The sequence below is a fragment of the Rhinoderma darwinii genome, chromosome 4 (assembly GCF_050947455.1).
Source record: "Rhinoderma darwinii isolate aRhiDar2 chromosome 4, aRhiDar2.hap1, whole genome shotgun sequence".
Classification (NCBI taxonomy): domain Eukaryota; kingdom Metazoa; phylum Chordata; class Amphibia; order Anura; family Rhinodermatidae; genus Rhinoderma; species Rhinoderma darwinii.
The window spans coordinates 146,446,539-146,471,862 of record NC_134690.1 but is presented as its reverse complement, the minus strand read 5'-3'; the positions used below and the strand labels follow the sequence as shown (position 1 = coordinate 146,471,862).

The 25,324-nt window shown below is 42.9% G+C and overlaps 1 protein-coding gene across 1 annotated transcript in view; it reads left to right on the top strand.

The window, feature by feature from the left end:
* The first annotated feature begins 9,993 nt into the window (after nt 1-9,993).
* The window catches only part of GNB4 (G protein subunit beta 4), a 130,196-nt gene continuing 114,865 nt past the window's right edge, over nt 9,994-25,324 (top strand). Inside the window, exon 1 of the mRNA XM_075861656.1 lies at nt 9,994-10,123. The gene's annotated coding sequence lies outside the window, so the exon portion shown is untranslated. The remainder of the gene's footprint in view (nt 10,124-25,324) is intronic.

Sequence of the window (25,324 nt, the reverse complement as noted above, 5' to 3'; positions counted from 1 at the left end):
TACCAGTTCTCAGTGTTCCCGTACCTGATACCTATATTCTGTACCTGCTACCTGTATCCTGGAGTCGTGTTGTGCCGTATACTACGCCTTCTGTGTTACACCGCACCTGGTGTCTGCCTGCTGCCAATGTCCCATCTGAGCCTACCATCGCTACTGTATGAATTACCACAGGTACCGTCATTCGAACTATAGACATTGACTTGGTATCCTGTTGGCCAGCTGCTATCCCGTTACGGCGGTACTGTCCAGTGGGTCCACATACCCACAGATCGTGACATCCTGTATTTACTGCTATCCACCTATCATTTAATCCAGACTAATTTTGCAGTCCCTGCTGATTGAAAGCATCCCCACAAAATGATGCTGTGTCCACCATGCCTCAATGTAGAAATGGTGTTAACAAACAAAGAAGAGAGAGAGATGCCTCCAGCTCACCTTATAAATGGACCTGTATTGGATGGTCCTCTGCGCACGGGTCCTCGTGACGACACACGACTAACTGACTGCTTGTAGAAGAAAAAGAGGGTGGATCCAGCGCTGTGGTTGTTAAAAAGAAACTATTTCTAAGTTTTAATTGTATCCATTAAAATTAGGATCGGTGGCAACGTGATGATGATGTCCTGGAATGCTGAGAGTGTGGAAATAAAGGTAGATAGCCTACGCGTTTCGAACGCTGCCTGCGTTCTTATTCATGGCTTTCAAAATTATTTGTTTTTGTGTCTCCATGTTTGAAGAGCCGTAACGTTTTTATTGTTCCGCCGATGCAGTTGTATGAGGGCTTTTTTTTTGCGGGAAGACTTGTAGTTTTTATTGGTACCATTTTGGAGTAGATGCGACTTTTTGATCACTTTTTCTAACATTTTTTTTAAGTCAGGATTCACAGAAAACAGCAATTTTTCCATAGTTTTTTATTAATTTTTTTACGGCGTTCACCGTGCGGGTTAAATAATGTAATAGATTTATAGTCGGGGTCATTACGGACGCGGCGATACCAAATATGCGTAACTTTTTTAATTTATTTTGGTTTTTTAATAGTAAAGGAGTTTGTAAGGGGAAAAGGTGGGTTTTTCATTTTTTTTCAAATTTTTTTTTTAATTAACTTTATTAAACTTTTTTTTTACTTTTTTACTAGTCCCACTAGGGGACTATAATATGCGATTCTGCGATCGCTATTATAATACACTGCAATACTTCTGTATTGCAGAGTATTACTGCCTGTCCGTTTAAAACGGGCAGGCATCTGCTAGGTCATGCCAGAGGCATGATCTAGCAGGCATTCATGACAGGCAGACCTGGGGGCCTTTATTAGGCCCCCGGCTGCCATAGAAGACACAGACACTCGGCGATCTTATCGCCGGGTGTCGGTGGGAGAGAAAGGGAGCTCCGTCCCTCTCTCCAAAACCACTCAGATGCGGTGCATGCTATTGCGCACCGCATCTGAAGGGTTAAACATGTGAGATCGATACTTATATCGATCTCACACGGCAGCGCAGGGACGCTCTGCGCCCTCAGCTGCCTCTGGCAGCTGAGAGCAGGGAGATTTGACGGCTCCCTGCTCTGTTTACTCATCCTGATGCAGTGCCGTAAAAAGGCATATGCATCAGAATAAAGCCCGTTAGTGGCCACCGTTAAAAGGCGTATTGGCGGTCACTAACGGGTTAAGCAATAGCTTTTTTGTGACCACTCTTCCATAAATCCCCACTCTGTGGACTGTACGGCTTATAGTGGTCCAATGGACAGATACTTACGTCTTTACTGTGGATCTTTGGTGTCTTTGTTGAATCTGTCTTTGTTGACCCCTTCCCGGTCCCCCGGGTTCCCGCAAAGCGCAGTACAGTTAAGTCGCAGTGATAGTACGAGCTCAAGAGCTGAGCTTGCACCATCACCGCCTGGTGTCAGCTGTATGTTGCAGCTGACACCCTGCTGTAATGGCCAAGACCGGAGCTAGTCTCCGATTCAGCCGTTTAACCCCTCAGATGCTGCGCACAATAGAGATCGCAGCATCTGAGGTTTTTTTAGCCTTCGGCGCCCCAGCGTTGCGATTGCTAGGGTGCCGATGACTGTAATGACAACCGGAGGCCTAATACTGGCCTCACGTTCTGTCAGCTACGGAAGCCTCCTAGCCTAAAAGGCTTCCGTAGCCGTCGGCAAGAGGGTGCCGGCTCAGAAGCTGAGCTGGCGTCATCAGCGGTGGGTGTCACCTGTGTGTTACAGCTGACACCCTACTGTAATGGCAGGGACTGGAGCTAGCTTTGATCACTGCCATTAACCACTTCGATGCAGCGATCAAAAGCGATTGCTGCATCTTAGTGGTTTGTAGCAAATGTATTAGAAAAGCAATCAAACAGTTGGACCTTCGAGTCCCCTAGTGGAAAAAAAGTGAAAAAAAAGTTGTAAAAAATAAAATAAAAGTTTCCAGTAATAAAATAAAACACAATCGCCCCTTTTTCCCTTATCAAGTCCTTTATTATTGAAAAAAATATATAAGCCATACATATTTGGTATTGCCACGTCCGTAATGGCCTGAATTATAAAAATATTATGTTATTTATCCCGCGCGGTGAATGCCGTAAAAAGAAAACAAAAAACAATGCCAGAATTGCTGTTTTTTTTTTGTCAATTTGGCTTCCAAAAATTTGAATAAAAAGTGATCAAAAAGTTGAATGTATCCAAAAATGATACCTATAAAAACTATAGCTCGTCTCACAATAAAGCCCCCATACAGCTCTATTGACAAAAAAATTAAAAAGTTATGGCTCTCAAAAGTAATTTTATTGTGCAAAATGTTGTAAAACATAAAAAAGTGCTATAAATTTGGTATCGCCAGAATCGTACTGACCCACAGAATAAAGTTAACATGTAATTTATAACGCATGGTGAACGCTGTATAAAAAAACAACTAAAAAACTATGCCAGAATTGGTATTTCTTGGTCACTTTGCCATCCAAAAAAAAAAAGGATAAAAAGTGCTTAAAAAGTTGCATGTACCCCAAAATAGTACCAATTAAAACTACAGCTGATCCTGCAAATAAACAGCCCTCATACCACTACGTCAATGAAAAAATAAAATAAGTTAAGGCTCCAATAAGTCAGGAAAGAAAAATATGCAGTTGTGCAGGCCCGAGGGGAACATTCCTTCTGTTTCAAGACGCGATTTATCAAGGCTCTAAAATTAGGGAACCAGGAAGGGGAGGGTCCAAACATATCTGCTGAAAGCGAAGGTGCATGTATTATACCAGGACAACACTTCTCAGCAAAATTCCCCAAACTACAAAGTTGCAGAGTGTGAACCAAAAGGGGGATAAGAAATGACACCATTTATCAGTACGACAACGGCCTGTGCAGAAAGGATTGCTCCACAGCATAACACACATCTATGGATTATTTTATTGTTTTTTTTACCCCATTATTATACCACATGACTATGCCCCTGGTGTACTCCGCCCAGCAAACATATGCCCCCCACATTATAAACTAAAATACCAGTAATACTCCAAAGAAAACTACTACCAAGCAATATCCATGCTTCAAAATCCAAATGGCGCTCCCTCCCTACTGAGCCCTGCAGTGTGCCCAAACAGCAGTTTACTTCCACATATATGGCCTCGCCAAACCAGGGAGAACCCTTTTAACAATTTTTGAGGTGTGTGTCTCCTGTGGCACAAGCTGGACATTACATATTTGCCACTGAAATGGCATATCTAGGGAAAAATTGCAATTTTTACTTTGCACCATCCGCAGCGCAATCATTTATGGAAAAGACCTGTAGGGTGAAAATGCTCACTACACCCCTAAATAAATTGAGGGTTGTAGTTTCCAAAATGGGGTTACTTCTCAGGGGTTTCTTTTATTATTTCTCATCAGAGCCTCTGCAATTGTGAACCAATACTTTGTAAGTCACCAAATTAGGGCTCATTTTCACATGCAGTGGCGTAGCTGCAGGGGTCGCAATTGCGACCGGGCCCCGAAGCCAGGGGGGCCCGCAGACCCCCACACCACATCAATGAAAAGTTACTATAGTAACTGGGGCCTATGTAATAAACTACATGGGCCCCTGTTACCATAGTAACTGACAGTACTTACCCTCCTCTTCCTGGAGCGCATCAGAGGTTCTGATGTCACAGCGCTATGCGCAGAGCATAGCGTCAAGATGCTATGCGCTGCGCACAGCATCCCAACACTTGATGGAGTGAGGACCTGCGGCCGAAGAGGAGGTAAGTTTAATTTTAGTGTCTTGCTGATGGGTTGGGGTCTGACACCCGGGACCCCTGCCAATCAGCTGTTTTGAAGGGGTTGCAGCCGCTCGTACGAGTTCTACTTCCCCTTCATTCCGGTCACTTTCACACACTGAATCGCCGACACAGACGTGTCAGCGATTCAGTGTGAGCAAGTGAGGGAAATGAAGGGGAAGCAGCACTCGTATGAGCTCTGCACCCCCTACAAGACAGCTGATTGGCGGGGGTCCTGGGAGCCCTGCCGTGTGTCCAAACAGAAGTTTATGACCATATATGGGGTATTTACGTGCTCTGAAGAAGTTGCTTTACAAATGTTGGGGTTCTTTTTTTCCTTAATTTGTTGAGAAAATATTTTTTTTTTACCTAAAACGACATCTTATTGTAAAAAATTATTTTCACGTCCAAATTTTAATAAAATTTATGAAACACCTGTGGTGTCAAAATGCTCGCTACACGCCTAGATTAATTCCTTGGGGGTGTAGTTTCCAAAATGTTTTTTTTTTTTGGGGTGTTTCCTTTGTTTTGGCACTACAAACCTGACATGGTGCCTAAAATATAATCTAATAAAAAGAAGGCCTCAAAATCCTCTAGGTGCTCCTTTGCTTCTGAGGCCTGTGTTTTAGTCCATTAGCACACTAAGACCACATTTGGGATATTTCTATAAACTGCAGAATCTGGGCAATAAATATTGAGTTGCGTTTCTCTGGTAAAACCTTCTGTGGTACAGGAAAAAAAATGAATTAAATATGAATTTCTGCAAAAAAAAAGAAATTCGTAAATTTCACCTCTATTTTGCTTTCAATCTTGTAGAAAGCCTAAGGCCACGTTCACACGTGGCAGAATTTTTCCGCTGCAAATGTTGGTGCAGATTTGGTGCAATTACGCAACGAATCTGCACCAACATTTGCATATTTGAAAGGTAATTCAAATGTTGCAGATATCACAGCAGACTTGCCACAGATTTCAGTTTTTGCATTGCAAAGGCTGAAATCCGCAGTGAAATTCCGCTGCTTCTTCGAAACGTGCATGCTGCGGAGAGGAGATTCTGCACTGCAGCCTAATTTCCCCACAATTATTTTCCGCAACTTCTGAACTACGTTTTCTAAAAATGTATAGAAACAAATGTTAAAAACGGCTGCTGCAGAATTCCACTGCGGACTGTCCGCAGCGGAATTCAACAGCATTTCCGCCACGTCTGAACGTGGCCTAAAGGGATAAGAAACTTTCTAAATGCTGTTTTGAATACTTTGAGGAGTGCAGTATTTAAAATGGGGTGATTTATGGGGGTTTGTATTGTACTTCGCAACTGAACTTGTCCCTGAAAAAATAGCCTTCTGAAATTTTCTTGAAAATGTCTGATAAAGTTCTAAGCCTTGTAAAATCCTAGAAAAATAAAAGGATGTTCAAAAAATAATAGAGATAGACATATGGGAAATCTTAATCACTATTTTGTGTGATATAACTATTTGTCTTACAAGCAGATACATTTAAATTGATAAAAATGCAAATTTGTGAAATGTTTTGCAAAATTTTGTTTTTTTTCCACATTTCAATACTGAATGTATTGACCAAATTTTGCAAGTAACATATAGTACAATGTGTCACGAGAAAACAGTCTCAAAATCGCTTGGATAGTTAAAGAAACTCTGTCACCACATTATAAGTGCCCTATTTCCTACATACGGAGATCGGCGCTATAATGTAGGTGACAGTAATGCTTTTTATTTCGAAAAACAATCTATTTTAAACCACTTTGAGCGATTTTTAGCTTTATGCTAATGAGTTTCTTAATGCCCAAGTGGGCGTGTTTTACTTTAGACCAAGTGGGCGTTGTACCGAGGAGTATATGACGCTGACCAATCAGTGACCAATCAGCGTCATACACTTCTCTCCATTCATTTACACTGCACTAGCGATATAGTTATATCGCTATGTGCAGCCACATACACACACTATAACATTACTGCAGTGTCCTGATAATGAATATACATCTCTACCAACCAGGACGTCATGTGTATTCAGAATCCTGACACTTCTGAATCTTTTCTGTGAGATTCCAGCAAGGCAAGCGTAATCTCGCGAGATTACGATGTAACCTGTCATTTCAAACGAGATTACGCATTTTTATATATATATATATATATATATATATATATATATATATATATATATATATATATATTTTATATATCAATACAGGCAAAAGTGGTTATTTACATTGCATACAATACTTTGTGGGCAAAATAGTGGGAAAAGATCAATGGGACATTTATACAAGGGACAGCACTGTCAGGGACACATGGTAGGTGGCAAAAGTCCAAGGGACATTTACACTAGTGACAGCACTGTCAGGACCCATGGCGGAAATGGTACGGGGTTATTTACTTTGCAATTTTTGAAAAATAGGGCTTAACTTTTTTTGTTTGCTCTGGCTACTTTTTTCTGAAATGTTTGGGAACATGGCCTTGGTGATGTCTTCTCATTCGTTGTCCTTTTTGTACCAGTCATGGTATGAATTTAACCAGGTATCCACCCTCTCATGAACCAGCACAATCAATTTCTCCACATCCATGGAGCAGGGCATGACCGGATGTTGCAGGATAGAGCAGAGGCAGGGTGCTGAAGAAGCGGTTTCCTTTGAGGACCACACTGCCCTGGCTTGACTTCCTGGTTTAAATTCTCAAGTTTCTCCAGGGTACCATCAGTGAAAATGGAACGGATGGCATCTGTGGGGCATCCATCACACAGACCCATTGACCCATTGACTTCTATGGGACATTCCTGTGCAAAAAACTAACAAAGATAGAGAATGCTGCAATTTTTTAAATTGGTTCATGAAAAAAAATGGATGTCTGAATTGGCCCATTAACCATGATAGGTCAGTATTCAGTTCTACACTCGGATAGCACCCGGACATGAAAATCGCATGAAAAGCCCTTAGGGTATGTGCACACGTAAACTGCATTTACGTCTGAAATTACGGAGCTGTTTTCAGGAGAAAACAGCTCCGTAATTTCAGACGTAATTGCTCATTCTCGCATTTTGCGAGGCGTCATTGACGGCCGTAATTTAGAGCTGTTCTTCATTGAATTAAATGAAAAACGGCTCAAATTACGTCCAAAGAAGTGTCCTGCACTTCTTTGACGAGGCTGTCATTTTACGCGTCGTCGTTTGACAGCTGATGGTGTCAATGGAAAACGGCTCCAATTACGTCTCAAGAAGTGACAGGCACTTCTTTGACGCGGGTGTCTTTTTTACGCGCCGTCTTTTGACAGCGGCGGGTAAAAAAAATGACCGTCGGCACAGAACATCGTAAAGCCCATTCAAATGAATGGGCAGATGTTTGCCGACGCTTTGGTGGCGTCATTTCGGACGTAATTAGAGGTTAAAACGCCCGAATTACGTCCGTAAATAGGGCGTGTGAACATACCCTTAGTGTGGCGTTTTCTTGGCAAAAAATGCATCTATAAAAGCTCAAGTTTTTAGCAAAGTGTTACAAGCATTTTTATTGGGTGTTTTTGGTGCTTTTTTTTTGTGCTAACAGTTTGTTTTACTACCTATGTTTTTTTTAGGTGTTTTTCACATCATGTGATTAAAAGATCATGTGATGCAAAGGTCCCTGTGTGCAACACATGATTTATTCTGAAAAAAAACGCCCTAAAATAAGACACACACATTGACAAGCGTTCTTTGAAGAGGCAAGAAAAACCTATGGAGGTCTAATGGAGAAAAATGCCACTAAATGCTGAAAAAAACCCCCACCAAAGCCAGGCTTGCTGCGATTTCAGATGCTGTGGAATTTTTACACGTAGAAATTGACCTGCGGTAGGGATTTTAGGATACCGCTGCAGATTTTCACCGCAGATTTTACCCATTTCAATGGAGAGTGGAGAAATCTGTCCGAAAAGCTGCATACAAAACTTGGAGATTTTGCTGCAAATTCACTGGGTATTTGCGGCAAAATCCGGAGGACCTGGTCTAGAGGGATTTTTTCCATCACATCGATGAATGGAATATTGATTGGAGAGGTCATAAATTTCTGATCGTGTGGGTCTCACTGCTGGGACCTCCACAATCCAGAAAACCGGGGTGCCTGGTACACTGTTCCTAGTGAAGGGGTGGTTTACATGCATGGTCGTTCCCTATTAAGGTTTAAGGAACATATGGAAACAAATGCACGCTCTGCTGTATCCATATGTCCAATTCCTTCAGGAATAGCGAACCAGGCAGGACCATTTTAACACATTGATGGCCGCAATGCCATGAGATGCTATGAGTGGTAAAATAATGCATCAATAGTGCCCCCTACACACAGAAGAATGCCCCCATAGTGCCCCCACTTAATATAATTTCCCCATAGTGCCCTCCCACACAGTATCATGCTCCTATGGTGCTCCCACACAGTGTAATGCCCCCATAGTGCCCCCCACAGTATAATGCCCCATAGAGCCCCCACACAGTATAATGCCCCCTAGTGCCTCCACACACAGTATCATGCTCCCATAGTGTCCCTACACAGTATAATACCCACATAGTACCCCCACAGAGTATAATGACCACTAAATGCTTCCCCACACAGTATAATAACCTCATAGTGCCTCCCACACTATATAATGCCCCTATAGTGCATCCTCACACAGTATCATGCCCTTATAGTGCCCCCACACCATTTAATGCCCCCATAGTGTATCCCCACACAGTATAATACCCCAATAGTGCCTCCTAAAAATAATAAAATAAATACTCACCTAGCACCGTTCCCAAGACGAATAGAGGAGATCCCTCTGCACGTCTCTTCTGGTCTGTTCTGTGTGTTGCTTGGTGCAGGCAGGCATGATGATGTCACTTCATCGCGCCTGTCTGCACCAAGCTGCTCACAGCAGGCGTGAGTGTGAATAGTGGAGCAGGGAGCTGACAGCTCCCCGCTCCACCATTGTAATCTCAGCGCAACGTCCTGTTGAACAGATGATTACTTCATCAGCCGGCCCTACTATACAGAATGGCGGTACTGGGAGTGGATGGCTCCTTGCTTTGCCATAGTTTTCAACTGTATCCACTTCCTGAGGACGCAGATACCGTTGAAAATGGTGCCGCTGCCAGGGGGCCTGCAAGTGCACAGTTTGCTCTATGATTGAATCGGCCCTGGGACTGGGCACCATTGTTGTGATCACTGTGGGTCCCAGTTATGGCATATAGAATCAATATGCTAAAAATGGCTACGATAGGGTAAAAAACAACAGCTTTGTTTATCTTTCACAGAAAAGTGTATCCATCATTTTCAAATAACTAGTGAAGCATAGGTTATCTTTGATCAGTGTGTAAGTTCAGAAATGTAGATTTTTGCATATATATATATATATATATATATAGACATCTATATATCTATATATAGATATCTATAGATAGATATCTATATATATATATATATATATATATATATATCTATATAGATCTAGATCTATATCTATATATATATATACACACACGTTTTGGACTATAGGCATATATTAAAAAAACAAAGCCACGTTGATTGAGATTATATATACACACAGAGAGAGAAATAGAGATCTCAGTCTGGTACCAGGCTCAATGATAGATCAGCATATTTATTGCATCTCCTTCATGTATTTGCGTGGCAGGATTCACAGCTCCCTGTAGTGGATACACGGCCATGGTGTAGCTAAGCAGCAGACAGGATGGAAGTGATGCTATGCATTTAAACTACAAAACCCAGCATCCTGTGCGTTCTGGGCGGGCAGGAGCATGAAAGCATCCATTCCACTGACTCCTACCATCAGCTTCCCTTACAGCAGACGGAGACAGGACAAAAGGATCTCAGCTGGAAAATACAATTACATGCGATCCAGAGCCTTCCATATAGCCTTTAGGTAAGACCTTTTTTTCCCTTTCCCTTCCTTCCAGGAGCATGTTAACCCTTTCATTCTATTGTAGCTCACTGATCAGTGGCATTATTGATATGAGATGTTATTTTGGATATGCGGTGTGATGATGTATGCTTGTACGCAAACATTCTAATAGATATAGATCATACACAGTTTATATTTCTAGATCACATAGAACAAACATATAAATGCAGATCATCCATTAGACATTGGCACAGACAGACATGTATTTATGCATCAGGAAATGTTGCTCAGGGAGGGACTGCAATGCTGAATGTGATTTATGTAATGGGGAGGATATCCTTGTGGGGGGGGGGGGGGTAATAGATCTTTCCTGCTGCTTCTCACAGTGGAGACACATGAAGATGCTGTATATCTATGTGTCGCTGTGGGTGTGCCCATGTGCATGGTGCCACTTTAGGAGGCTGGATTACATCACTCAATGTGAAATCCATATTCTCCTTTCTGTTGCCTAGTGGATCATTTGGATTGAGCCTTTCAGGAATATGAATAACGTGTGATGTTTCTGGGTCTTCATTCGCACTCTAGAAAACGGCATAGATAATTTAATGCGGGAAAAAAACCCTATTTCTGATCAAACTGCAACATTTTCTAGGGCAGCTACAACATGTTTATCCATTGCTGGCGAGATAGTTGAATTTAACGCAATGATTTTATGACCAATAATTGGCGCATATGACTGACAGGCTGGACTTGTGGTAGTGGCTAGCGGGCACAATAGCTCCATAGCGGGCACAATATTTTCGAAGGGTAGCAATTTAAGAAATTAAGTAGACAAACCAATGAAGAAATTGACGGTTTTATAAACAATGTTCCAGTTCATACAAGAAAAAGTATTGAAACGTGTCCCATATACATTAATTTCGGCTGCAGCGTTGGTAATGGCTTTCTTATGCAAATGTGCTTTATTATTTATAGTTGCCTAGTAAACATGACAAAGAAAACATATATCAATCTAGTTCAACCTATTTTTATTATCCTGCAGTGTGGATCCAGAATAAGGCAAAGAACAAACCCTTATGAGGTTGACCATTTTCCTCATTCACTCCACTCATAGCATCAGAATACATCTCCGAATCAATTACCCGTCTCATGTAATCTAGTACAGATAGCTCGTGGTATCACGGTCTCCCAGAAATATATCTAACACCTTATATATTTGGTTTCCTATATCTAGACATAAAGAATGCCAACTTGTAATTTCCTATATCTAAAATTTTTACGACTCTTGAGATGCCATCATATTTCCACCCTCCATAAAATGGTGCACATTTGAAGGTACAGCCTAATACATTCACTTATATAAAATAATATGCGTATGAATTCACTTGGTAGGTGATACAGCGTGTATTATTGTATGTATACCAGAATACATGTATATAGGGTTAGACAAGTTACTGTAGAGTATTAGCAAATGATACCAAAAAAATGTAAATATATAATGTGTTATCTGTAAATATATGAAGGAAGTGAAATAACGACTACTCAGTGACGTAAAGTCTAAAGAATATTACCATTACGTGTGATGAATATTTAATGTTACAGGAAGTCAGGGTAAGAACAATGTTCTTTGAGTGAATGTGTGTGGTATTTAATTGTTCCTGGGTAAATAAGGAAGAGATGATATTTGACTTTTGGTTTAGAAAATGCATGGTGTAATATGTAACACTGATTTTTTGTTAAATTATTTAAAGCGTATTTCAATACCTATTACTCTATCTGAAAAATTGTGTACACATGCCAATATGAGGGGCTCCATTATTACTACTTATTAAACGACATTTAGCACAAGGGCAGAGCACATTAAATTACGACACCTGCCATATGTGAGCTAGTGTGTCCATTGGCACCCAAAAAAGGCCCGAGCAGAACACCAGTAGTAAAGATTTGTATCTAGTCCCACACACACAGTGCCCCCTGTAGATAGTGACACACACACACAGTGCCCCCTGTAGATAGCGACACACACACACAGTGCCCCCTGTAGATAGTGACACACACACAGTGCCCCCTGTAGATAGTGACACACACACAGTGCCCCCTGTAGATAGTGACACACACACAGTGCCCCCTGTAGATAGTGACACACACACAGTGCCCCCTGTAGATAGTGACACACACACAGTGCCCCCTGTAGATAGTGACACACACACAGTGCCCCCTGTAGATAGTGACACACACACAGTGCCCCCTGTAGATGGTGACAAACACAGTTTCCCCCTGTAGATAGCGCCACATAGCCCCCCAAAATGAAAAACTCATTCACTTAGCCCTGTTGAACGGAGCTGCTCTGCAGGCCTCTTCAGCCATGTTATGCCTGCAGCCTATGAGACGCCGAAACAGGAACCTTGCGTACGCCAGCGCGATCCACTGACATCATCGCACCAGCCTGCACAGCGACCCTGTTCCAGCGTATATGCTGCAGGCCTGTAGCCTAGTGAATGGCAGAGCAGTTAATGGATAGTTCCTTGCTCCGCCATAGTTTTCAATTGTATCGGCGTTCCCAGGACGCCGATACAACGGAATGTGGCAGGCGCCCGGGAATCCGGAGCAGCGAGCCAAAAATCCGGGGCTTCTGCAGAAAAAGTAGGGGTTTGGTGAAAGTTTTTTTATGGAACAGGTTGACTCACTTGCACAGTGGTTTAACCTCAGATCCATCAGATACATTTGGGTTTAACTGGAATATATACATTGAGCCCGACCATAATCACCTATAACTGACATCACTTATGTTCTTGTGGCCAAAAAGACACAAATTCCCACAGCCATGTGCCAAAAGTTAAAGGAAAGTCTGAAGTATGGAGACTGTTCTAAAAGCAGAGGAGACTCCGTATTAATGGACATGGTTTTATAATGAGGTATTCAGCAAAAACTTCTCACATTTCTCAATCATTTGTGTCTATACTCGATAGACATTTGCTTTATATGTTAGGAAATGTTATTAATAGCAATTCCCTAATAAATATATTTTACTACTATATTACTATTAGCAGAATTGCTCCCTTTCCAAGTCGGAGACTTCTGGATATTATGGCATAGCAGGCGGAGACACATTCCAAGTACATTGTCTCTACATTTCCATCAGCAAATTACAGGTGTTGTAAAGTGTGTAAACGCTATGTGCTCGGCTCTCTTCATTGATTCCTATGGGAGTAACAGAAACAGCCGATCTCCCCCCCCCCCTTCATCAAATGCTTATTGCAAGGGGACACTTGACTCACATTACACAATGTAAATTCATGTGATATTTTGAGCAAGAAACGTTGACAGCTGTCACCTTGTATCCATATTAGTTTGGATATATCATACCATATGGCTGCCACCTCCATGTGACTTAAGTTACCATACGATTAACACAGGGCCATATTAAGGTTGGTGGAGGTCCCCGGGCAACAAAATTGGTGAGGGACCTCCACCTGTGATACTCGGATGAACTGACATCTTATAGTAGTCATATAGCATTTGCCGGGCTCTCTCCACTGAATTCTATGGACGTTATGAAGAGGGAGCCTGACGCACGCGTCTTAACCTCTTTTGGCTGGACAGGAATCCCTATTTTCCAGAGAGGTGGGAGTCCCAGAAGTGACCACTGTATACACTACCCATTTATGCAGTGACTGCAAGGGGCATAACTGCAAAATTCAAGATAGATAGACCTGGCCTGGGTAGGGAGGCTGGGTGCTGGACCCAAAGAGGGTGGACCCAAGGGCACATGCCTCTTGTGCCCTTTCTATAATCCAGCCCTGATTTAACTCCTTAGCTTCCAGTTTTGAAAGACTACATTAACTATATTTTTTTGCTGCTGTGGTGTAGTTGCCACTGTGATTTGAAATCCATTTATCCAGAATCTTAACTTTGTTCGTGTTTTCTAGGAAATTATAGCTTGCACAGTACATGTGACAAACTACAAATTGTTTTGAGAACAAAGTATTAATATAGAGACATCCCCTTTCCTAATGTGCCAATAATGTTCTATACTACCTGTCTTTCCAGCCACTCCCTAGTTTAATCCAGTTCTTTCTTTTTTATTTGAACTATTCGACTTTCATGTAAATCCTACAATTTGTGGATCTTCAGTACTTTGTGCTCTACTGTCTTCGTTGTGAGAATGTTTTATTTATTTTTTAGATGCTACTTTAAAGGGTTTGTCTGGGCACGGGGCGGTTTTTCATACTGATTACCTATCCACAAGATAGGTCATGAGTACATGATCGGTGGGGGTCCAACACCCGGCCGGACCTCACACCGATCAACTGTGCCGACTGCCTCCGGGCACCAGATGTTATGTACTGGCCTGTGTTGGAAGTAGGTGGCTCCGTACACTGCATAGCGGCCGTACTGCAATTCTGCTCCTGTTTACTTGAATAGGAGCAGAGCTGCAGTACTGCAGCATGTCCGCTATACTGTGACTGGAGCCATCTGCTTCCGGCATGGACATCTGATACTCTGAGGCAGCCGAAGCAGATGATCGGTGCGGGGTCCGGGTGTCGGACCCCCCCGATCATATACTGATGAACTATCCTGTGGATAGGTCATCAGTATGAAACACTGCCCCATGCCCGGACAACCCATTTAAGGATTTTCCCAACAAAGACTTTTATGACAAATCAATCCGATGTCATAAAACTCAGATCAGTGGGGGTCCGACAGACCGCCACAAATCCCTAACATTGACTTAAGTTTCTATTCACACTACAGTATATGTTCGTGTATGCACAGGGAAATTCTCCCAGCGCTTACACTTTATATGTCCAAAGATCCCTATGGATGTCAAAGAGTTGGCAAAATGGATGCCTCAAATGCAATGTGAACATAGCATAATTTCATCATTGTGATCTCGCGGGCTCTGCCACGGTGCTAAGCCGTAGGAGCGGGAACATGGCTGCAACAATAGCCTTACTCCCGCTCTGACTGCATAAATTAGAGAAACCTCTGATCTTCGTTTAATCTCTTATGTGCTGCAGCTGTTGCCTTTTTAGCGCACTGGCTAGTGTACTAGCATACACATATATATGATTTTACATTATAGTTAGCAAATAAAGAAAATAAGTTAATATTCACTTGTGGGATTTTTTAAATTTATGTTTAGACAAACAAATTTTAGACAATAAATATAACTCCCAAGACACCAAATAGTATAAAACTGCTGGCACATGGGGCCTTGATCCCTGGCACGCTCCCCTCTCCTGGTGTCCAGGGCCGTTGTACGCTGCATCGCTGAACTCGGGGAGAGAGCGGATTGCTGCTTCATTCTATTTTTGTCGGTGCTCTGTTGAGTGCTCGGCAAGAACACAATGCAGCTCTTTCTAGTGGTGTTCAGCGCTGACAAGCGTATAACGAATCGCCGCTCTCTGTCCGGGTATGCCATCACTGGTGCCATCACTGGTCTCTGTAAAAGTAAGTTAAATAACTCTAGAAATCAATTCCACAGTGGCAAAGATTTCAAGATTCTTTGTCCCTGTCGTCGTCGTCGTCCCCACCCGCACCACAAGGAAATGTCTGGCTAATGTCTCCACTATGTATGTCCGCCCCCCCCCATTTTTCTCTTATATGCAAACCCCCCCAACAAAATCTCTGTCTGTTCTCTCTCCTATGTGCACCCCCCCCCCTCTCCCCTAATCTGATGTTCAATAGTCACGGTTTTTCCTTTGTACAAACCCCCCCCCCCCACCAAGCTAGTGTTCAGTAGTCACGGTCTTTCCTATGTGCACCTCCCCTAAGCTAGTGTTCAGTAGCTGCAGTCTCTCCTATGTGCACCGCCCCCGAAGCTGGTGTACACTAGCCGCGGTCACTCCTATGTGAATGCCGCCCCCCCCGCACTGAAGCTGGTGTTCAGTAGCCGCGGTCTCTCCTAAGTGCATCTCCATTACATAAGCTGGTGTGCAGTGGCATGGCACACTGGGTACTTCATCTCTGCTTTTAGTATGGCATGCCATACTAAGAAGGTTGCCTACCCCTGGTATAGAGCATATTTGGTATCCCCTTTACCATATAAGGCCTCATGCACACGACCGTAGCCATGTGCATGGCCATGATTTTCGGGTCGGCTGGCAGCGGACTGTCAGCCGCGAGCCAACCGCAAATTGCAGGCCATGCACATGGCCACGGCCATTATTTTCTATGAGCCGGGCATGTTCGTTCTTTCTGCGGTCCAGGCTCCCAGGCCATGCACGGACCGTGAAAACCACGGTTGTGTGCATGGCCCCATACAATGAATGGGGCCGCAATTCTCCCGTGGATTTTCGCAGGCATTGCGACCGCAAAAGCACGTTCGTGTGCATGGGGCCTTACAACTTATGGCATTTCTCCCAATATATAAAAAAAAAAAATTAACTAAGGCCTCATGTACACGACCGTAGCCATGTGCACGGCCGTGATTTTTGGGTCGGCCGGGCGCGGAGTGTCACCCGCGGGCCGTGCACATGGCCGAGGCCATTATTTGCTATGAGCCTGGACCACAGAACACTGTAATAAGACTTGCCTAAGGCCCCATGCACACGAACGTGCTTTTGCTGCCGCAATTCCCCCGAAAATCCACTGGAGAATTGCGGCCCCATTCATTCCTATGGGGCCATGCACACGACCGTGGTTGTCCTGGCTCATTGAAAATAATGGCTGCGGCCATGTGCACAGCCCGCGATTTGCGGGCGGCTCGCGGCTGACACTCCGTGGCCGGCCGACCTGAAAATCAAATGGCTACGGTCGTGTGCATGAGGCCTAAATGTTAATGTGTATGTACCCCAAAATGGCACCTAAAAAACTTCAACTCGTCCCCCAAAAGGCCCCATACAGCTAGTTGACCTAAAAAAAAAAAACAATAAAAACTTATGATTGCTGGAATCTGAAGATGTAAAATTAAGAAAAAAAAAAAATCTTTGAGTCCTCAAGACCAAGCAAATATCAACAATGGTTTGTAGTGCTAGTCAAAAAAGGAATGCTATAGGAATATGATTGTGCCAGATCATAACTACATCTGAACAGGGTTGGTAGTTGTTGAAGGAGGGAACTAAAAAAAAAAGTCCACTGGAGGTGCTAGAATAATGTTCAAAAAAAAAAAGACAATATTTCATGAATTACATAACAATAGATTTACGTCTCTGTAATGAAGCTGGACCCTCATCTAAAAAGAAATATTAGCTATAAAAGCAATGACGTGATGCATTTAGCTGATACTTTTTAGCCTTACTCCAAATAACATGACATTTTAACAGTATTTTCTCTGTTCAAGGACCAGCTCATTAAACTTAGGCCGTATTCACATGAGCGTGTGCGTTTTGAACGTGCAAAAAACGCTGCGTTTTGCGCGCGCAAAAGGCACTTAACAGCTCCTTGTGTCATCACCATATGATGCGTGGCTGCGTGATTTTCGCGCAGCCGCCATCATTATGACACTCTGTTTGTAAACAGAAAAGCACGTGGTGCTTTTGTTTTCATTCATACTTTTTACTGCTGTTGCGCGAATCACACGCATCCCCCGGAAGTGCTTCCGTGTGCTGCGCGTGATTTTGACGCACCCATTGACTTCAATGGGTGAGTGATGCGCGAAAAACGCACAAATATAGGACATGTCGTGAGTTTTACGCAGCGGACACACGCTGCGTGAATATCATGGACTGTCTGAACGGCCCCATAGACTAACATAGGTCCGTGCGAGGCGCGTGAAAATCACGCGCGTTGCACGGACGTATATCACGTTTGTCTGAATAAGCCCTTAGAGTGTATCTAAACGTTTGACAAACTTCTGACATGTCATAGTGACATGTCAGAAGTTTGGACTTGTGGGGGTTCTGACGTTAATTGTTTTAATGTGGACTATTTTGTCATGTCCATTATGTAAAATCAAATTTAAATTCACATTTAATTCCAGGTTGTAATGCAACAAAATCTGGAAAACACAAACGTGAATGAATACTTCTTATCCGCCCTGGGCGCCGCAGGGAATTTCTTCCAAAAAACCACATCAAATTGTGGTGCAGTTTTTCAGCCGGAATGTCCGCTGCAGAAAACTTCACAGATAAATAAAAACACACATGCTAACCTGTGACGTCCTGCAGCCCGGCCTCCTAGGATAATGTTTTATCCCAAGTGACCGCTTCAGCCTGTGATTGGCTGCAGCGGTCACATGGGATGAAACATCCCAGGAACCGGGCCTGCATGAAGAAGCACAGAATTCTGGGTAAGTATAAGATTTGTTTTTTTCTGCGTTGTGTTTGTTTTCTGCCGCAAGATATGCCATTTGTCACAGGTTTTACCTTCCCAATGAATTAAATAGGGAAAACCCGCAACAAAAATGGCAGCGATTATGCAAATTCAATTGATATGCTGCGAATTAAAAAAATGTGCCGCAGGTCAATTTCTGAGCGTTTATACCTGCTCATTATTTACGCAGCATGTGGATGAGATTTGTTCAAATCTCATCCACTTTACTGCTACTATATTATGCTGCGGATTTTCCGCAACGAAATCCGTTGCGGAAAATCCGCAGTATTTATGCTACGTGGGAACTTGCACAAAAAATGACCACGCGTAAGTATGTAAGCGACTTTGACAAGGACCAAATTGTGATGGCTAGACTTTCCAAAACAGCAGGTTTTGTGGGGTGTTCCTGGTATGCAGTGATTAGTGCTTACCAAAAGTGGTCCAAGGAAGGACAATTGGTGAACCAGCGAAACGGTCAGCGGCACTCAAGGCTCATTGATGAACGTGGGGAGCAAAGGCTAGAAGAAGAGCTACTGTAGCACGAAAAGTGAATGCTTGCTATGATAGGAAAGGTATCAGAACAGATAGTGAATCGCAGCTCAGACCGGTCAGAGTGCCATGCTGTCACCTGTCCACTGCTGTATATGTGTCTAGTAGCTCTGGTCATTTTTTTTATTTATTTTTTTATAAAGGTGGATTCCCAATATTTCATGTTCTGGCACTTAGGGTAATCCGTAACATTATAATTGGTGGGGAACGAACTCTGGGACTCCTTCCAATCCAGGGAAAAAAAGGAACAGGTCATTTGTCTTGCATAACGGCAGTCCCAGCCACTCGCTGTATAGGGAATTGCAACACAGCCCCATTCAAGTAAGTGGATAGATGGGGGCCACTTATGACATCACTTACTACAATAGGAAAACCCCTTTAATTGTTCCAGCTCGAGTATGCTACCAAGATTTGCCATTGTTTGCTATTTTTTTTGTTTATTTTTTAGAAAATGTCCAATTATAACATCACCTACCAGAGAGAAATTGGGTTTAGAATTTTTTCTTTACAGCCATCAATCTGTTTATTTCCATTGGTTACTCTTGCTGAAGAGATTCCGAGAACCTTAGAAGTGATGAGTTAAAAACTTGTATTTCAGGTTAAATAAAAAAAGAATGTTTCATGTGTCTAATTTGAGTTTTTCATCTATGCCAAACCAACTACTTCAGTTCCAAAAACCAACACAAAACAATTTTAGGACATCACTTCAAAGACCAGGAAATAATCTCTCACTTTTAGGCCTCGTTCACACGACAGGTTTTCCCGGCCGGGTGCCGGCCGTTCATAAATCGGCCGGCACCCGGCTGCATTAGGAATAATAGACCCCTAATGGGGCTATTCACACGACCGATTTTTTGACGGCCAGGAAAACCGGCCGTCAAAAAATAGGACATGCTCTATGGGGCCAGGTAATACCCGGCCATCACCGGGATGTGTCCCGAGTGATAGCCGGGTTTCCCGTGGCTTGCGCTCTATCTCCTCCTCCTCACAGCGCAGAGTGCATGTGAGGACAAGGAGTTGATGCCATTCTGACGAATGGCATCGCTGTACACTGTGTGGCAGGGCCGGGGTGTACAGCAGGTGGAAGGGAGCGCTGCGCTGGCTCCCTTCCCCTGCTTGTTTTAAAAGCGCCCTGGCCCGGCGACACCTTCGATGGCGCCGCTAGCAGCTGCTGCTGCTGCGGCTGCTACTACTGCAGCGACGCCACTATAGCAGAGCAGGGAGGTATCTCCCCGCTCTGCTATGTGCTAGCCGCACTTTAGCTCCTTGAAGGAGCGGAATCCCCGTGTTTTCGGGGATTCCGCTCCTGGACAGAGTGCTTGATGTCTCTGTCCATATCTGGGCAGTGACATCAGGGGAAACTCCTGAAGCGGAATCACCGAACACATGGGGATTCCCCTTCAGGAGTTGCCGCTGATGTCACTGTCCAGATCTGCCCGGCCCGGCACGGATGCAAAACTTTATGCAAACCGGCCGGGCAGAATGGCCGATTTTACCGGCCGGCACTCGAGCTCGGGCGCGACCCGGTCGTGTGAATCCCGCCTTAATCTAGCAAGCAAACCTAAAATTATATATATATACAGGGTGGGCCATTTATATGGATACACCTAAATAAAATGGGAATGGTTGGTGATATTAACTTCCTGTTTGTGGCACATTAGTATATGGGAGGGGGGAAACTTTTCAAGCTGGGTGTTGACCATGGCGGCCATTTTGTATCCAACTTTAGTTTTTCAATGGGAAGAGGGTCATGTGACACATCAAACTTATCGAGAATTTCACAAGAAAAACAATGGTGTGCTTGGTTTTAACGTTACTTTATTCTTTCATGAGTTATTTACAAGTTTCTGACCACTTATAAAATGTGTTCAAAGTGCTGCCCATTGTGTTGGATTGTCAATGCAACCCTTTTCTCCCACTCTTCACACACTGATAGCAACACCGCAGAAGAAATGCTAGCACAGGCTTCCAGTATCCGTAGTTTCAGTTGCTGCACATCTCGTATCTTCACAGCATAGACAATTGCCTTCAGATGACCCCAAAGATAAAAGTCTAAGGGGGTCAGATCGGGAGACCTAGGGGGCCATTTAAATGGCTGACAACGACCAATCCACTTTCCAGGAAACTGTTCATCTAGGAATGCTCGGACCTGACACCCATAATGTGGTGGTGCACCATCTTGCTGGAAAAACTCAGGGAACGTGCCAGCTTCAGTGCATAAAGAGGGAAACACATCATCATGTAGCAATTTCAGATATCCCGTGGCCTTGAGGTTTCCATTGATGAAGAAAGGCCCCACTATCTTTGGACCCTATATACCACACCATACCATCAATTTTTGTGTTCCAACAGTCTTGGAGGGATCTATCCAATGTGGGTAAGTGTCAGACCAATAGCGGTGGTTTTATTTGTTAACTTCACCATTCACATAAAAGTTTGCCTCATCACTGAACAAAATGTTCTGTGTAAACGGAGGTTCCTGTTCCAATTTTTGTTTTGCCCATTCTGCAAATTCAGTGCACCGATCTGGGTCATCCTCGTTGAGATGCTGCAGCAGCTGGAGTTTGTAAGGGTGCCATTTGTGAGTAGCTAATATCCACCGAAGGGATGTTCGACTGATGCCACTCTCCAGTGACATGCGGCGAGTGCTACGCTGTGGGCTCTTGCTGAATGAAGCTAGGACAGCCACTGATGTTTCTTCATTAGTGACAGTTTTCATGCGTCCACATTTGGGCAAATCCAACACTGAACCAGTTTCACGAAACTTGGCAAGCAGTTTGCAAACTGTAGCATGGGAGATGAGTGGTCTCGTAGGGTGTCTTGCATTGAAATCTGCTGCAATGACCCGGGTACTGCCTTCACCAGACACAATTTCTATCCGCGCCTCACGTGTTAACCTCTGCGACATGTCAATGGCTGTAAACAAAGAGAAGCTTGTAAATAACTCATGAAAGAATAAAGTAACGTTAAAACCAAGCACACCATTGTTTTTCTTGTGAAATTCTCGATAAGTTTGATGTGTCACATGACCCTCTTCCCATTGAAAAAACTAAAGTTGGATACAAAATGGCTGACTTCAAAATGGCCACCATGGTCAACACCCAGCTTGAAAAGTTTACCCCCTCCCATATACTAATGTGCCACAAACAGGAAGTTAATATCACCAACCATTCCCATTTTATTTAGGTGTATCCATATAAATGGCCCACCCTGTATGTATGTATGTGTATATATATATATATATATATATATATATATATATATATATATATATATACATACATACATACATACATACATACATATACATACATACACACAGTGGATAGATATATATATATATATATATATATATACACACACACACACACACTACCGTTCAAAAGTTTGGGGTCACCCAGACAATTTTGTGTTTTCCATGAAAACTCACACTTATATTTATCAAATGAGTTGCAAAATGACTAGAAAATATAGTCAAGACATTGTCAAGGTTAGAAATAATGATTTTTATTTGAAATAATAATTTTCCCCTTCAAACTTTGCTTTCGTCAAAAAATGCTCCATTTACAGCAATTACAGCATTGCAGACCTTTGGCATTCTAGCTGTTAATTTGCTGAGGTAATCGGGAGAAATTTCACCCCATGCTTCCAGAAGCCCCTCCCACAAGTTGGATTGGCTTGATGGGCACTTCTTGCGTACCATACGGTCAAGCTGCTCCCACAACAGCTCTATACGGTTGAGATCTGGTGACTGCGCTGGCCACTCCATTACAGATAGAATACCAGCTGCCTGCTTCTTCCCTAAATAGTTCTTGCATAATTTGGAGGTGTGCTTTGGGTCATTGTCCTGCTGTAGGATGAAATTGGCTCCAATCAAGCGCTGTCCACAGGGTATGGCATAAATGGAGTGATAGCCTTCCTTATTCAAAATCCCTTTTACCTTGTACAAATCTCCCACTTTACCAGCACCAAAGCAACCCCCGACCATCACATTACCTCCACCATGCTTGACAGATGGCGTCAGGCACTCTTCCAGCATCTTTTCAGTTGTTCTGCGTCTCACAAATGTTCTTCTGTGTGATCCAAACACCTCAAACTTCGATTCGTCTGTCCATAACACTTTTTTCTCTTCCTCTGTCTAATGTCTGTGTGCTTTTGCCCATATTAATCTTTTCCTTTTATTAGCCAGTCTCAGATATGGCTTTTTCTTTGCCACTCTGCCCTGAAGGCCAGCATCCCGGAGTCGCCTCTTCACTGTAGACGTTGACACTGGCGTTTTGCGGGTACTATTTAATGAAGCTGCCAGTTGAGGACCTGTGAGGCGTATATTTCTAAAACTAGAGACTCTAATGTACTTGTCTTGTTGCTCAGTTGTGCAGCGGGGCCTCCCACTTCTCTTTCTACTCTGGTTAGAGCCTATGTGTGCTGTTCTCTGAAGGGAGTAGTACACACCGTTGTAGGAAATCTTCAGTTTCTTGGTAATTTATCGCATGGAATAGCCTTCATTTCTAAGAACAAGAATAGACTGTCGAGTTTCACATGAAAGCTCTCTTTTTCTAGCCATTTTGAGAGTTTAATCGAACCCACAAATGTAATGCTCCAGATTCTCAACTAGCTCAAAGGAAGGTTAGTTTTATAGCTCCTCTAAACAGCAAAACTGTTTACAGCCGTGCTAACATAATTGCAGAAGGGTTTTCAAGGGTTTTCTAATCATCCATTAGCCTTCTAACACAGTTAGCAAACACAATGTACCATTAGAACACTGGAGTGATGGTTGCTGGAAATGGGCCTCTATACACCTATGTAGATATTGCATTAAAAACCAGACGTTTGCAGCTAGAATAGTCATTTAGCACATTAACAATGTATAGAGTGTATTTCTGATTAATTTAATGTTATCTTCATAAAAAAAAACTGTGCTTTTCTTTAAAAAATAAGGACATTTCTAAGTGACCCTAAACTTTTGAACGGTAGTGTGTGTGTATATATATACACATACACAGTGGATATAAAAAGTCTACACACACCTGTTAAAATGCAAGTTTTTTTGTCATGTTACAAAATCAGTCCAAGATTAATTATTCCAGAGCTTTTTCCACCTTTAATGTCACCTATAATCGGAACAATTCCATTGCGAAACAAACTGAAATCTTTTAGGGTGGAAAAAAAAAAAGGACAAAAATAATGTGATTGCATATGTATGCACACCGTTAAAACTAATACTTTGTTGAATTACCCTTTGACTTTATGACAGCATTCAGTCTTTTTGGGGTAGAATATCAATACCTATAAAGTCCAGGCCAGACAGAAAACCTGTTTCAACAATAACATCCATATACGTCAATACTGGATATAGAATACCTATGAAGACATATATAGACAACAATACTAGAAGTGTAAATAACCATAGTACAAGTAAAGCACTAACCAATATCTTTATTTGGAAAATATTTAAAAACATACATAGACCATCACATACAATATAAAACACATAATAAAAATGTGGTAGTGGCATCTAGGAGCAACAAATGTGTCATATTATACATCCATGAAATCAAACAGTGTATTGTCATGGTATTGACAATACTGTACAAGAATACCTCAATAGTTACCGGTATACTAAATATGTACACACTGGACAAAAAATACAAATGACAGTGTCAGAGGGACTGATCCAAGATATAAAAAATATATAAAGTCCGGATCAGATCCATGTCAAATACCAGCCCATATTCTGCATGTCTGCCCCTAAATGGGTCAACCACAGACCACATCATGACACCCCGCCGTACGTTTCGCCGTCAGCTTTTTCAAGGGGTAATGGTAAGTGAGGAGTCCTGAGTATACATAGGAGGGAACGCTATCACATACTCCAATCAAAGGACGACATTCCTGCACATACAGGTGAAGTAAATGAACACTCAAGCACATGAGCCCAGAGTACCTTATTAATTCATCATGTGTGCACAGCAGAAAGGCACTGCATCATCAAGCAGCGCCAAGGGGGAAGGGACTATAGCGGCACTCACATGACACTGAAGCAATCATTGCCATGTTGGAAAAGGGCAAGATTGCCCAGACTATAATGTTAATGCCGTACTAGCATAATCGCATACCTAGAGAATCCTATTGGTGCATCTCATGTGCACGCGTATGGCCGCCATGTTCACATCACCCTGGAACAGCAGAGAGGCCCTTCGTCATGAAGCGGTGCCAGGGCGAGGAGATCAGAGCGACACACGCAACACATGAACTATGTGTCCATATTAAGAAAGGGCAAACTTGCCAGGAGTATCCTACTCACCAAGAATGTAAATAACATACTCACCAAGAATGTAAAGTACCAGGGAGACGGACATAAACAGTAAGTGAATGCCCGTATCACCATAATGCCATGGAAGGGGGAGATCAGAACAG